Consider the following 14,965-nt stretch of genomic DNA (forward strand, 5'->3'; position numbering starts at 1 on the left):
TGTAGGTGGAAACTAGTTAGCGGATAAGGTTAAATAAAACTTTCATTTTAAGGCAGTTTGAGAAAGTATTGTATCTGAATTAAATATTAGTAAAATTTGCTTTACATTCCTTTAGATGTATTACATTTACCAGACAAATAAGCTTTCAAATACTTGTTTTGTTGTTATTGTCTTCAGTCCTGAGACTTGTTTGATGCAGCTCTCCATGCTACTCTATCCTGTGCAAGCTTCTTCATCTCCCAGTACTTACTGCAACCTACATCCTTCTGAATCTGCTTAGTGTATTCATCTCTTGGTCTCCCTCTACGATTTTTACCCTCGACGCTGCCCTCTTCTTGTCAAGTTGTGCCACAAACTCCTCTTCTCCCCAATTCTATTCAATACCTCCTCATTAGTTATATGATCTACCCATCTAATCTTCAGCATTCTTCTGTAGCACCACATTTCGAAAGCTTCTATTCTCTTCTTGTCCAAATTATTTATCGTCCATGTTTCACTTCCATACATGCCAACACTCCATACAAATACTTTCAGAAACGACTTCCTGACACTTAAATCTATACTCGATGTTAACTAATTTCTCTTCTTCAGAAACGCTTTCCTTACCATTGCCAGTCTACATTTTATATCCTCTCTACTTCGACCACCATCAGTTATTTTGCTCCCCAAATAGCAAAACTCCTTTACTACTTTAAGTGTCTCATTTCCTAATTTAATTCCCTCACCATCACCCGACTTAATTCGACTACATTCCATTATCCTCGTTTTGCTTTTGTTGATGTTCATCTTATATCCTCCTTTCAAGACACTGTCCATTCCGTTCAACTGCTGTTCCAAGTCCTTTGCTGTCTCTGACAGAATTACAATGTCACCGGCGAACCTCAAAGTTTTTATTTCTTCTCCATGGACTTTAATACCTACTCCGAATATTTCTTTTGTTTCCATTACTGCTAGCTCAATATACAGATTGAATAACATCGGGGACAGGCTACAACCCTGTCTCACTCCCTTCCCAACCGCTGCTTCCCTTTCATGTCCCTCGACTCTTATAACTGCCATCTGGTTTCTGTACCAATTGTAAATAGCCTTTCGCTCCCTGTATTTTACCCCTGGCACCTTTAGAATTTGAAAGAGAGTATTCCAGTCAACATTGTCCAAAGCTTTCTCTAAGTCTACAAATGGTAGAAATGTAGGCTTGCCTTTCCTTAATCTATTTTCTAAGATAAGTCGTAGGGTCAGTATTGCCTCACGTGTTCCAACATTTCTACGGAATCCAAATTGATCTTCGCCGAGGTCGGCTTCTACCAGTTTTTCCATTCGTCTGTAAAGAATTCGCGTTAGTATTTTGCAGCTGTGACTTATTAAACTGATAGTTCGGTAATTTTCACATCTGCAAACACCGGCTTTCTTTGGGATTGGAATTATTATATTCTTTTTGAAGTCTGAGGGTATTTCGCCTGTCTCATACATCTAGCTCACCAGATGGTAGAGTTTTGTCAGGACTGGCTCTCCCAAGGCCCTCAGTAGCTCCAATGGAATGTTGTCTTCTCCCGGAGCCTTGTTTCGATTCAGGTCTTTCAGTGCCCTGTCAAACTCTTCAAGCAGTATCGTATCTCCCATTTCATCTTCATCTACATCCTCTTCCATTTCCATAATATTGTCCTCAAGTACATCGCCCTTGTATAGACCCTCTATATACTCCTTCCACCTTTCTGCTTTCCCTTCTTTGCTTAGAACTGGCTCTCCATCTGAGCTCTTGATATTCATACAAGTGGCTCTCTTTTCTCCAAAGGTCTCTTTAATTTTCCTGTAGGCAGTATCCATCTTATCCCTAGTGAGATGAGCCTCTACATCCTTACATTTGTCCTCTAGCCATCCCTGCTTAGCCATTTTGCACTTCCTGTCGATCTCATTTTTGAGACGTTTGTATTCCCTTTTGCCTGCTTCATTTACTGCGTTTTTATATTTTCTCCTTTCATCAATTAAATTCAATATTTCTTCTGTAATCAAGGATTTCTACTAGCCCTCGTCTTTTTACCTACTTGATCCTCTGCTGCCTTCACTACTTCATCCCTCAGAGCTATCCATTCTTCTTCTACTGTATTTCTTTCCCCCATTCCTGTCAATTGTTCCCTTATGCTCTCCCTGAAACTCTGTATAACCTCTGGTTAGTCAGTTTATGCAGGTCCCATCTCCTTAAATTCACACCTTTTTGCAGTTTCTTCAGTTTTAATCTACTGTTCATAACCAATAGATTGTGGTCAGAGTCCACATCTGCCCCTGGAAATGTCTTACAATTCAAAACCTGGTTCCTAAATCTCTGTCTTAGCATTATATAATCTATCTGACACCTTCTAGTATCTCCAGGATTCTTCCACGTATACAACCTTCTTTTAGGATTCTTGAACCAAGTGTTAGCTATGATTAAGTTATGCTCTGTGCAAAATTCTACCAGATGGCTTCCTCTTTCATTTCTCTCCCCCAATCCATATTCACCCACTATGTTTCCTTCTCTCCCTTTTCCTACTCTCGAATTCCAGTCACCCATGACTATTATATTTTCGTCTCCCTTCACTACCTGAATAATTTCTTTTATGACATCATACATTCCATCAATTTCTTCATCATCTGCAGAGCTAGTTGGCATATAAACTTGTACCATAGTTTGTTATTTTTAGAACTGAAATATAGATTTTTCACGATCATGAATCACACTTTTTTAGTGATAATCCATGGCGATGTTAATAAATCGTGTTCAGTAGCTCACTTATTTCAATTCTTTCCTTTTTTTAATAGCATTACTTCATTAAATCAGAAACTAACTGTCTCTGGCCGGACGACTTGTTTATAATGTGTGGCAGTGTACACTAATGTGTCTCTCGAGTTAGTCTTTCTATTAATGGAAATCTCATCAAAATCGGTGCAGTAATCCTTGAGATTAGCCTTCACATACAGACGGAAATACTTGGGGGCGGGGCGATTTTAATTTATGATATGTATAAAAGATACGTATCAGCTCTGGAGAAGCTTCACTGTAGTTTGGAGTTGCTGTGGCTGCTTACTTTACTGTCTTTCCCATCAGATACTGCCTCTTCGGTGGCTGACCACCTCGTAGCTTCCGTCACTCCAAACGCTAATTAAATATGGTACAGGTAACAATACACGTATAAAATATTCATCATTATTATAAACCAAAAGTCCGGATAAGCGCGTGTAGGACTGGCGCACCGAGGGTTCCGTACAAACTTAATTGTCTATACAGATAGTTAATTCATCCCGGGAATCGACCATTTTTGCCTATATTCCTGAGACAAAGGTGCCTTACAGACTTGCAGACGGACGCAGACAGACAGTCAGATACAAAACTTTTTTTTCGTGTAATTTAATCACGGGTTAACACTTCTCGGAGGTTTTTCCTCTTATTTCTACTACGGAACCTTGCTTCTCACTAAATTTCGTGATTCTGTTTCAAGATTAAGTGCCCTGCAGGTTTTGATGAGTGCGACACAAATGGCCGTACTTTTTGATTGCACTGACGTAGAAGATGAAAATCTTTAACCGTGAAGGGACCATAGATTTTAGTATGTGGCATAAATCTTCAGCCGGCCGAAGTGGCCGTGCGGTTAAAGGCGCTGCAGTCTGGAACCGCAAGACCGCTACGGTCGCAGGTTCGAATCCTGCCTCGGGCATGGATGTTTGTGATGTCCTTAGTTTAGTTAGGTTTAACTAGTTCTAAGTTCTAGGGGACTAATGACCTCAGCAGTTGAGTCCCATAGTGCTCAGAGCCATTTGAACCATAAATCTGAACTTTATACGTCTACGTGTTACTGAGAAAAATGGTTTTTAACAGTCGCTCAGATAGTCATGCGGACCACAAAGCGATCCTATGAGGGTTCCGTTTTTACCAACTGAGGTTCGAATCTCTAAAAATTATATGCACAAATTGCAATATTGTCATATGATGACATGGTTGGAGACCGTGGCTGTTATTTGAAGACAAATGTCGATGGTGTTGGGACAGACAGGCAGAAGTTTTGAAATTAGATACAAAGAAGACATTGATGCTTTAAGGCTTGGCAACTTGAACAAATCTGCGTTTGCAGCCCATGTTACTGAAGAAAACCATTCAGTGAGAAACATTGAGGACCACGTAAAAATTTTACATCTAGCAGAAAAAGGAGCCACTATGAATATATTAGAAGAAATGGGAATACACACACATAAAAACAGCACCCTAGACTATATCCTTAATGAACAAACCGAGTTAGCTAACACCCCTTTCCTGAAAAATTTCCAAAAATTATTTTCCTCCCTCCAAAGCAAATAATATTCCTACGCCTATCTGCAGATCAAGTAGCAAATTTATATGTTACTATAATTCTCCTGATGCTAAATGTAATTAAATAATGTACTGTTTTACCTATACAGTACTAAAAAAAATTAACAACTTTATAATTAATGTAGCAGTATTCGCTTAAAAACTCACAAAATCAATGTCTCTCTGTACTAGTGTAAAAGGCGTTTCAGTTGCATAAGTGAATTTATGATCTTTTTCCAAACATGGGACACCTTTAAATGTTACGATATATCATAGCATATTTGATACTCATATGTTTGTAAGCACTTTGTATGTATGAAAACATGTGGTGCGTGTTGGAAATCTTTTCAGTGACAAATCTAAAGTGTTCAGTGAGAAAAATTTACGTGTGGAACAATAAGAATGCAGTGGGAATGTATTCACATATGTTGGACGAATGTTATGAAAACAAACACTCCAAACCGACATTTCACGTAAGTCACATCCAATGAAAATCTGTAACTCAACAATCTGTGTGTGGTGTGCTTATAATTTTGTATTATTTATGTTTTAGGACAACTAATCTGTAAAAAAACGCACCACATGTTGTAAGAAAAGCATGTAAACCGTCTGAAGATGAATCACAACGATTCGAAACCGGTAACGGTACCCTTTGAATAAAGAAACTGTAAGTAAATTTGTGGCTGATTGCTGTCCCAACACCATCAACATATGCACAAGTTTCCTAGTGGATCAGTGTATCTGTTAGAGAAAACAGTATCAAATTCTAATAAAACTGGAATCCATTAGATTCCTGTGTGCAAAGCGAGCTTCGAATATTCAAATTTAAGGCAGGACAGCAGTCAGTCGCAAAAATTCCTAATTTATTGCAAATCTGGATTTCGGCTATCACGTAGTCATCAACGGTGCATTACCGGAAGATTCATATAGGCACCAAAATGTCGGAGCACAAAGTGCCATGTAAAGGCTAGCGTCATTTGTTACGAGTTTATGCTCTGACATGCTGGTGCCTGTATGACTCATCTGGTAACGCAACCATGCTGACTATTATCGTCGAAATCTAGAGCTGCAATAAATTACGGAGTTTTGCGAATGACTGCTGTTCTTTAAATGTGAGTATCAAATTGCTTTCGGGAGTTCTCGAATATATATATATATATATATATTAGAAAATAGATTAAGAAAGCAAACCTACGTTTCTAGCATTTGTAGACTTAGAGAAAGCTTTTGACAATGTTGACTGGAATACGCTCTTTCAAAATTCTGAAGGTGGCAGGGGTAAAATACAGGGAGCGAAAGGCTATTCAGTAAAGGAAACAAAAGAAAAATTCGGAGTAGGAATTAAAATCCATGGAGAAGAAATAAAAACTTTGAGGTTCGCCGATGACATTGTAATTCTGTCAGGGACAGCAAAGGACCTGGAAGAGCAGCTGAACGGAATGGACGGTGTCTTGAAAAGAGGATATAAGATGAATATCAACAAAAGCAAATCGAGGATAATCGAATGTAGTCGAATGAAATCGGGCGATGCTTCGGCAATTAGATTAGGAAATGAGACGCTTAAAGTAGTAAAGGAGTTTTGCTATTTGGGGAGCAAAATAACTGATGATGGTCGAAGTAGAGAGGATATAAAATGAAGACTGACAATGGCAAGGAAAGCGTTTCTGAAGAAGAGAAATTTGTTAACTTCGAGAATAGATTTAAGTGTAAGGAAGTCGTTTCTGAAAGTATTTGCATGGAGCGTAGCCATGTATGGAAGTGATTCGTGGATGATAAATAGTTTAGACAAGAAGAGAATAGAAACTTTCGAAATGTGGTGCTACAGAAGAATGCTGAAGATTATATGGGTAGATAACATAACTAATGAGGAGGTATTGAGTAGAATTGGGGAGAAGAGGAGTTTGTGGCACAACTTGACTAGAAGGGATCAGTTGGTAGGGCATATTCTGTGGCATCAAGAGATCACCAATTTGGTATTGGAGGGCAGCGTGGAGGGTAAAAATAACAGAGGGAGACCAAGAGATGAATACACTAAACAGATTCAGAAGGATGTAGGTTGCAGTAGGTACTGGGAGATGAAGAAGGTTGCACAGGATAGAGTAGCGTGGAGAGCTGCATCAAACCAGTCTCTGGACTGAAGACCACAACAACAATAACATATACAGGGTGTTACAAAAAGGTACGGCCAAACTTTCAGGAAACATTCCTCACACACAAATAAAGAAAAGATGTTATTTGGACATGTGTTCGGAAACGCTTAATTTCCATGTTAGAGCTCATTTTAGTTTCATCAGTATGTACTGTACTTCCTCGATTCACCGCCAGTTGGCCCAATTGAAGGAAGGTAATGTTGACTTCGGTGCTTGTGTTGACATGCGACTCATTGATCTACAGTACTAGCATCAAGCACATCAGTACGTAGCATCAACAGGTTAGTGTTAATCACGAACGTGGTTTTGCAGTCAGTGCAATGTTTACAAATGCGGAGTTGGCAGATGCCCATTTGATGTATGGTGTAGCACGGGGCAATAGCCGTGGCGCGGTACGTTTGTATCGAGACAGATTTCCAGAACGAAAGTGTCCCGACAGGAAGACGTTCGAAGCAATTGATCGGCGTTTTAGGGAGCACGAAACATTCCAGCCTATGACTCGCGACTGGGGAAGACCTAGAATGACGAGGACACCTGCAATGGACGAGGCAATTCTTCGTGCAGTTGACGATAACCCTAGTGTCAGCGTCAGAGAATTTGCTGCTGTAAAAGGTAACGTTGACCACGTTACTGTATGGAGAGAGCTACGGGAGAACCAGTTGTTTCCGTACCATGTACAGCGTGTGCAGGCACTATCAGCAGCTGATTGGCCTCCACGGGTACACTTCTGCGAATGGTTCATCCAACAATGTGTCAATCCTCATTTCAGTGCAAATTTTCTCTTTACGGATGAGGCTACATTCCAACGTGATCAAATTGTAAATTTTCAGAATCAACATGTGTGGGCTGACGAGAATCCGCACGCAATTGTGCAATCACGTCATCAACACAGATTTTCTGTGAGCGTTTGGGCAGCTATTGTTGGCGACGTCTTGATTGGGCCCCATGTTCTTCCACCTACGCTCAATGGAGCACATTATCATGATTTCATAGGGGACACTCTACCTGTGCTGCTAGAACATGTGCCTTTACAAGTACGACACAACATGTGGATAATGCACGATAGAGCTCCTGCACAATTCAGTCGAAGTGTTCGTACGCTTCTCAACAACAGATCCGGTGAGCGATGGATTGGTAGAGGCGGACCAATTCCATGGCCTCCACGCTCTCCTGACCTCAACCCTCTTGACTTTCGTTTATGGGGGCATTTGAAAGCTCTTGTCTACGCAACTCCGGTACCAATTGTAGAGACTCTTCGTGCTCGTATTGTGGACGGCTGTGATACAATACGCCATTCTCCAGGGCTGCATCAGGGATTCCATGCGACGGAGGGTGGATGCATGAATCCTCGCTAACGGAGGACATTTTGAACATTTCCTGTAACAAAGTGTTTGAAGTCACGCTGGTACGTTCTGTTGCTGTGTGTTTCCATTCCATGATTAATGTGATTTGAAGAGAAGTAATAAAATGAGCTCTAACATGGAAAGTAAGCGTTTCCGGACACATGTCCACGTAACATATTTTCTTTCTTTGTGTGTGAGGAATGTTTCCTGAAAGTTTGGCCGTCCCTTTTTGTAACACCCTGTATATAACAGACATAAAAGTAAGAGATTTATAATAATGTAGAAATCAAAGAATCAGTCTTAAATGATGCATTACAGGCTTTTAATCGGAGATTTGCTGTAAAACGTTATTTTTGTGCGTTAGTTATGACACAATTTTCCCTGGTAGTGCCCGCACACAGGTATTAGGTGGGTGTAGATGGTGAACACGGCCCTGAACGGGTGCATGAGTTGCAGGAATTCGGCACCTACCGTGGCTGGGCAGACGTCAGCGGCCGCCTTCAAATCTTAACGGTCGCGCGGAGTGCCAGGACGTTTAGGAATGCGCCTTCCGGCGCCCTCCCTTCCCCGCACTATGTAAGGAATGCTCCACGACATCGCCCCGTACAGCCCCCTCGCGCGTCCGCTAGCCCGGCTGATGGTTGCGGATAACACAGTGCCAACGAAATCACTCTAAGCACGTTATATTGCCCTCTTTGTCACCTGTTGTACTAGGCGTGTTTTTTAAGTAAATGCCGTTTTGAAATTTAAAAAAAGACGTGCTAAGATATCTCAATAATTTTATTTTTACATGAAAGCCTGTACCTTAATTTACGCACTGACGCCATTACAGTCTGATTCTTCCTTGTTTACGTTGTGTACTGTGTGTTTAAGATGTCTCCGATAATCGTGAACCCCGCCGACTTTGAAGTACGGGCTGTTATAAGATTTCTTAGTGATAAAGGCGGAAAATAGATCGATATTCATCGTGAGATCTATGCAGTTTACGGAGAAAACATTATGAATGATGGAATGGTAAGAAAGTGGGTGAGAGCATTTAAAGATGGCTGCACAAATGTGCACGATGAACAACGGAGTGGGCGTCCTTCGGTCGTTAACGAAAGTTTGGTGCAGGAAGTGGACGATAAGGTGAGAGTAAACAGGCGCTTTACGATTTCCTCCTTGCGGGATGACTTGCCTAATGTTTCTCGTAGTGTTTTGTATGGCATTGTGACCGAGCACTTGAATTACCGAAAATTGTGCGCACGTTGGATACCGAAAATGTTGACGGATGTGCACAAAACCGAACGTTTATACAGTGCATTGACTCTCCTTGACGACGGTGATGATTTCTTAAGCTAAATTGTTACGGGCGATGAAACATGGGTGGCCTACGTCACACCAGAATCAAAACAACAGTCCATGAAAGTTGAGCAAGGGCATCGTTTTGCTGCGAGACAATGTCCGTTCGCATGTGGCGAATCAGACCAAAGATCTCATCACATCTTTTCGATGGGAATCTAGATCATCCTCCGTACAGCCCCCATCTTGCGCCCAGTGACTACCATCTGTTCCTGCTCTTGAAGAAACACCTGGGCGGTCAGCGTCTTCAAGACGATGATGAAGTTAAAACAGTGCTGATGCAGTGGTTGACAAGTCAGGCGGCAGACTTCTATGAAGAGGGTATTAAAAAACTGGTACAACGCTATGTCAAGTGCCTCAATATTGACGGAAATTATGTAGAAAAGTAGATTAAGGTACAGGCTTTCATGTAAAAATAAAATTATTGAGATATCTTAGCACGTCTTTTTTAAATTTCAAAACGGTACTTACTTAAGAAACACGCCTCGTAGTACACTACGGGCCGATAAACATAACTGAATGGAGATCAAATTTGACATTAGATCAGAAATTGAACTATGTTCAAGACTCAGCTCTCTTATATAACGCTAAACCTAGATAGACCGAAGCAGATTCATATTTAATCTTAGGTAGCACGTAATATGCTTGGCAATACAGCTAAAATCGGCTGTCAACACGATTATTCCGCTTCTACTGCAGATATTTATCGTTCCATCGTAGATGCGCGATATTTATTATAGAAGGTGTCGTGCGTGCTATATTCATGGAAGCAAGGAAACAGAAAAAGGAACGATCGTCAAACTTCGCTCAATACGAGAAAGATTTGCTTCTGGTAATTGTGTTGGGCCAGTATAAAGACATAACTGAGTGAAAAACTAAAAAAAAACTCACTGTGGCCAACAACGCAAAGGCATGGAGATTAGTTGCTGTTGACTTGAATTCTCTCGTAAGGCCAATACCCTATGGACAGCTCTGCAAGCTGCTGCTGTGTCTGCTTTAAAAATATCACCAACCACTATTTGGAAGGTTCCAGATGAGTTAAATCTTAAGGCTAACAGCAACATACACGTTGCAAGCAGTGGTTGTTTCTTTTAGTTGGTTTCATCAAATAGTCTCTGAGTCGTTATTTCCAACTGCTCTATAGTACTTTCCTCCAAACGAAACCTCAGCTTACGGTAATCGACTTATTAAACTTTAAGAGTGGGTTCATCCTTTCACGGAATTTGCAGGGACCTCGTTGGGTCTCGTCATCGTCGTCCTCATAGGACATATCTATATGCTAGGCTATTTGTAAAGCAAACGATAGAGAACGTTGTAATTCACATCGCGTAGGGTTATTGCACACACAGTTTTGACGAACAGTGGCACAGAACGCTCGGCAAACAATATATGGTATGGTTTCAATGGTATTGAAAGGCATGGTAATGTTGTTATAATTATCTTTACGACCAATAAAATAGAGATAGTAGTAAGTAACAAATGCAAAAAAAAATTCAATATTTGACTTGGGGACGAACATTTAATCTTTTTCACTACAGTCCGCAACGCAACCGCTGAGCCACTAAAACACGCGAGACAGTGCACTCTGGTTAGTTTATTTCAAGACAGTTGCTAATGTTCTATGTATCAACCCACGTTGAATTGTCATAGCAATTCAAGGACGTGTTCGTTAGTTAAAAATTTAATACGAATTGCACAGTTACTGTTACTTGAGCCGAAAGAGAGCGTATATAAGTGATATTGAATCGTTATTGACTGATGTCAAAATTCCCATATTTAACTGTTCACTGCAAATATTTCGAATTTTTCTTTCGTACTCTGCTACTAAGTGTCTATAAAATGCCTTTGAACTAATCACATAAATTACGAATCGTCTCCCAAGAGATCTTATGAGATTGATTATTAAGTACACAGGGTAGTCGGTAATTTCATTAAACTAACCTTCCAGATCGAAAAAAGTATTTTGGGCATCAGTAGCATGGGAATGGCGTGGTGATATATTTATTTGCCATTTATTATGTTAATAATAAGTGTTTCATTATGTCAATTGGTATCCGCTAAAAACAAAAGCGATGAATCGTAGTGCCACTACACTAAAACTGACGATTAGAGCTGAACCTGATTTTGAATCGTGAGTTACCGCCAGACAATACGATCCGAATTCACAGTGATATGATCTAGGATTATTGTTTATATAGATTTACTGATTAACGTTGAACAAAGGCCATGTTCTGTCTTAACCTAAGGTTAAATTCTTTCTACAATCGGCCCTGTGTCCTCACGCGCTAGCTAGTCACGTGCGCATGCATTAAACTATTACATTCTACTACAATATTAGAAATGACTGATCAGAAGTACACGGGCTCGGAAACACACTTGCAAAATGGCTCTGAGCACTATGGGACTTAACATCTGAGGTCATCAGGCCCCTAGAACTTAGAACTACATACTTAAACCTAACTAACCTAAGGACATCACACACATCCATACCCGAGATAGAATTTGAACCTGCGACCGTAGCAGTCACGCTGTTCCGGACTGAAGCGCCTAGAACCGCTCGGCCAACGCGGCCCGCAAACACACTTGCAAATTTTTGCAACCGTTCCATCCTGGAAGAATAATTGCATCGGATAATGAGGATCACTAATAGCTGGACCGATAGAGAAATTGTATGGTTGGCTCTGAGCACTATGGGACTCAACTGCTGAGGTCATTAGTCCCCTAGAACTTAGAACTAGTTAAACCTAACTAACCTAAGGACATCACAAACATCCATGCCCGAGGCAGGATTCGAACCTGCGACCGTACCGGTCTTGCGGTTCCAGACTACAGCGCCTTTAACCGCACGGCCACTTCGGCCGGCGAGAAATTGTATATAATATGTTGGGGAGGGTTGGGTAACTGAGCGCAGCAGGTTATCGTACACATTTAATACACTGGAGCGCCAAAGAAACTGTATAGGCATGCGTATTCAAATACAGAGATATGTAAATAGCCAGAATACGGCGCTGCGGTCGGCAACGCCTATATAGGACAAAAAGTGTCTGGCGCAGTTGTTAGATCGGCTACTGCTGCTGCAATGACAGGTTATCAAGATTTAGGGGAACTTGAACGTGGTCTTATAGTCGGCGCACGAACGATGGGACACAGCATCTCCGAGGCAGCGATGAAGAGGGATTTTCCCGTACGACTGTTTCATGAGCGTACGGTGAATATCAGGAATCCGATAAAACATCAAATCTCCGACGTCGCTACGATCGGAAAAAGATCCTGCAAGAACGAGACCAACGACGACTGAAGAGAATCGCTCAACTTCACCGAAGTGCAACCCTTACGTAAATTGCTACAGATTTCAATGCTGGGCCATCAGCGAGTATCGATCGGCTTGCTTACCATTCAACGAAACATCATCGATATGGGATTTCGAAGCCGAAGGCCCACTCGTGTAACCCTGATAACTGCACGACACAAAGCTTCACGTCTCGCCTGGGTCTGTCAACACCGACATTGGACTGTTGATGACTGGAAACATGTTGCATGATCGTACGAGCTTTGTTTCAAATTGTGTCGAGCGGATGGACGTGTACGGGTATGAAGACAACCTAAGAATCCATGGACCCCGCGTATCAGCAGGGGATATTTTAAGCTGATGGAGGCTCTGTAATGGTGTCGCGTGTGTGCAGTTGAAGTAATATGGGATCACTGATACGTCTAGATATGACTCTGACAGGTGACACTTACGTAATCATCCTGTCTAATCACCTGCATACGCAGGTCAGCGCGACGGAATGCCATTCCTAACGCCCCGGTTTCGATTCCCGGCTGGGTCGGAGATTTTCTCCGCTCAGGGACTGGGTGTTGTGTTGTCCTTATCATCATCATTTCACCCCGATCGACACGCAAGTCGCCGAAGTTGCGTCAACTCGAAAGACTTGCACCAGGCGAATGGTCTACCCGATGGGAGGCCCTAGCCACACGGCATTTCCATTTTACCTGCATCCGTTCATGTCCATTGTGCATTCCGAAGGACTTGGGCAATTCCAGCAGGACAATGCGATACCCCAGACGTCCAGAATTGCTACAGAGTGGCTTCAGGAATACTCGTCTGAGTTTAAACACTTCCGCTGGCCACCAGACTCCCCATACATGAACATTATTGAGCATGTCTGGGATGCCTTGCAACGTGCTGTTCAGAAGATATCTCCACCCCCTCGCTCTCTAACGGATTTATGGACAGCCCTGCAGGATTCGTGGTGCTGTCGATTCCATGCTACGTCGCGCTGCAACATTCATGCGTGCTCACGGGGGCCCTACACGATATTAGGCAGGAGTACCAGTTTCTTTGGCTCTTCAATGTATTTGAAACTTGCAATAAATATGTCGCCTTCCGACTAATGCCGCCCTGTTCTGGTTCGTAAAAGTAATAAAGTAATAAATCGGAACAAGGAGACAGGCGCCATTTGAGATGTGGTGTGCGTAAGTGTGAGGCAAATAAAACAGGTCAGTTACTTGATATTTTCAGCAAACAAGATGGTATGATTACAGCTATAATTAACTTCTTCTGTTTGAATGCAGTATTGAAACCTATAATTTGTTATATCGTTGCATGGCTCGACTTTCTAAATATTACAGTACAAGGCCAGGTTCTCACTCAAAATTGTCGAAAATTCTATTTTTAATTGCGTTTTTTGGAAGGTATATGCGTGTAGAATATTGGGACGAAAAGGTTTTTTAATTCATGCGTTTAAAAAGTTTCTACAGTCCATTGTTCGAAACAGTGTCCCGGCCGCCGTGGAACGCTCTCCGCCGGAAAATTCCGATTCAGGTGAGAAATTTGTCGTGCACGTTCACAAAATGATTTATATAGCAGTATGCAAGCAAACACATTCGCCAGGATAGCTGACGAACAAGCGTGTGCATGTTGTCGAACGCAGCATATCCATCTCAGCCGGATCGGCTTTTCTCACCTAGGAGAACTACGGAATTGCTTTCCAGGAACAATTCGAGTTACAGGAAGGGGGTGATACACGGTTCTGCAGTTGCTGACAAAACGTAAGTAACGAAAACATCTTTGTTGTCTAATTTTGGTTAAAATTGGTGAAAACATAATTTTTGGTCCGCCATGTTGGATTAGCAGTTTTGAATTTTGAAATTATGACTTAAGATTTTCGTTGAGCGACTCCAAAAATACGCATTAACATGTAGTTTTGTGCAAATTGAACTAATTCATATAAAAGTTTTCTCTAACCTTTAAACAGATTGTTGCCGGCCGGTGTGGCCGAGCGGTTCTAGGCGCTTCAGTCTGGAACCGCGCGACCGCTACGGTCGCAGGTTCGAATCCTGCCTCGGGCATGGATGTGTGTGAAGTCCTTAGGTTAGCTAGGTTTAAGTAGTTCTAAGTTCTAGGGGACTGATGACCTCCGATGTTAAGTCCCATAGTGCTCAGAACCATTTGAACCATTTAAACAGATTTTTCTCGAGAAACGATTTTTCAAAACTGCGCACAGCATAAAATAAAAACGGTTCAACTTATTAACTTCTACCTTCCACCCCCGAAAAATAAACACTTTTCTTGGGAACTTATTAATAAATGAAATTTGTTAATATTAACTGTTTTTCGTAAAGCCACAAAGAGGGGAGCAAACCCCCAAAAACTCGAACTCAAAGTTCGAGTTAGCACCATACCCTTAAATTTAAGGTTATTTCGCTGAGGTTAGGTATAAGCTTCCATAAATTCAATGTAGTATCGGCTGATGTTATTCATTTTTGATTTCAGATAACCCCGTGTAGAGCTACACTGCACGCAGTCTGCA

The sequence above is a fragment of the Schistocerca piceifrons genome, chromosome 6 (assembly GCF_021461385.2).
Source record: "Schistocerca piceifrons isolate TAMUIC-IGC-003096 chromosome 6, iqSchPice1.1, whole genome shotgun sequence".
Taxonomy (NCBI): Eukaryota; Metazoa; Arthropoda; class Insecta; order Orthoptera; family Acrididae; genus Schistocerca; species Schistocerca piceifrons.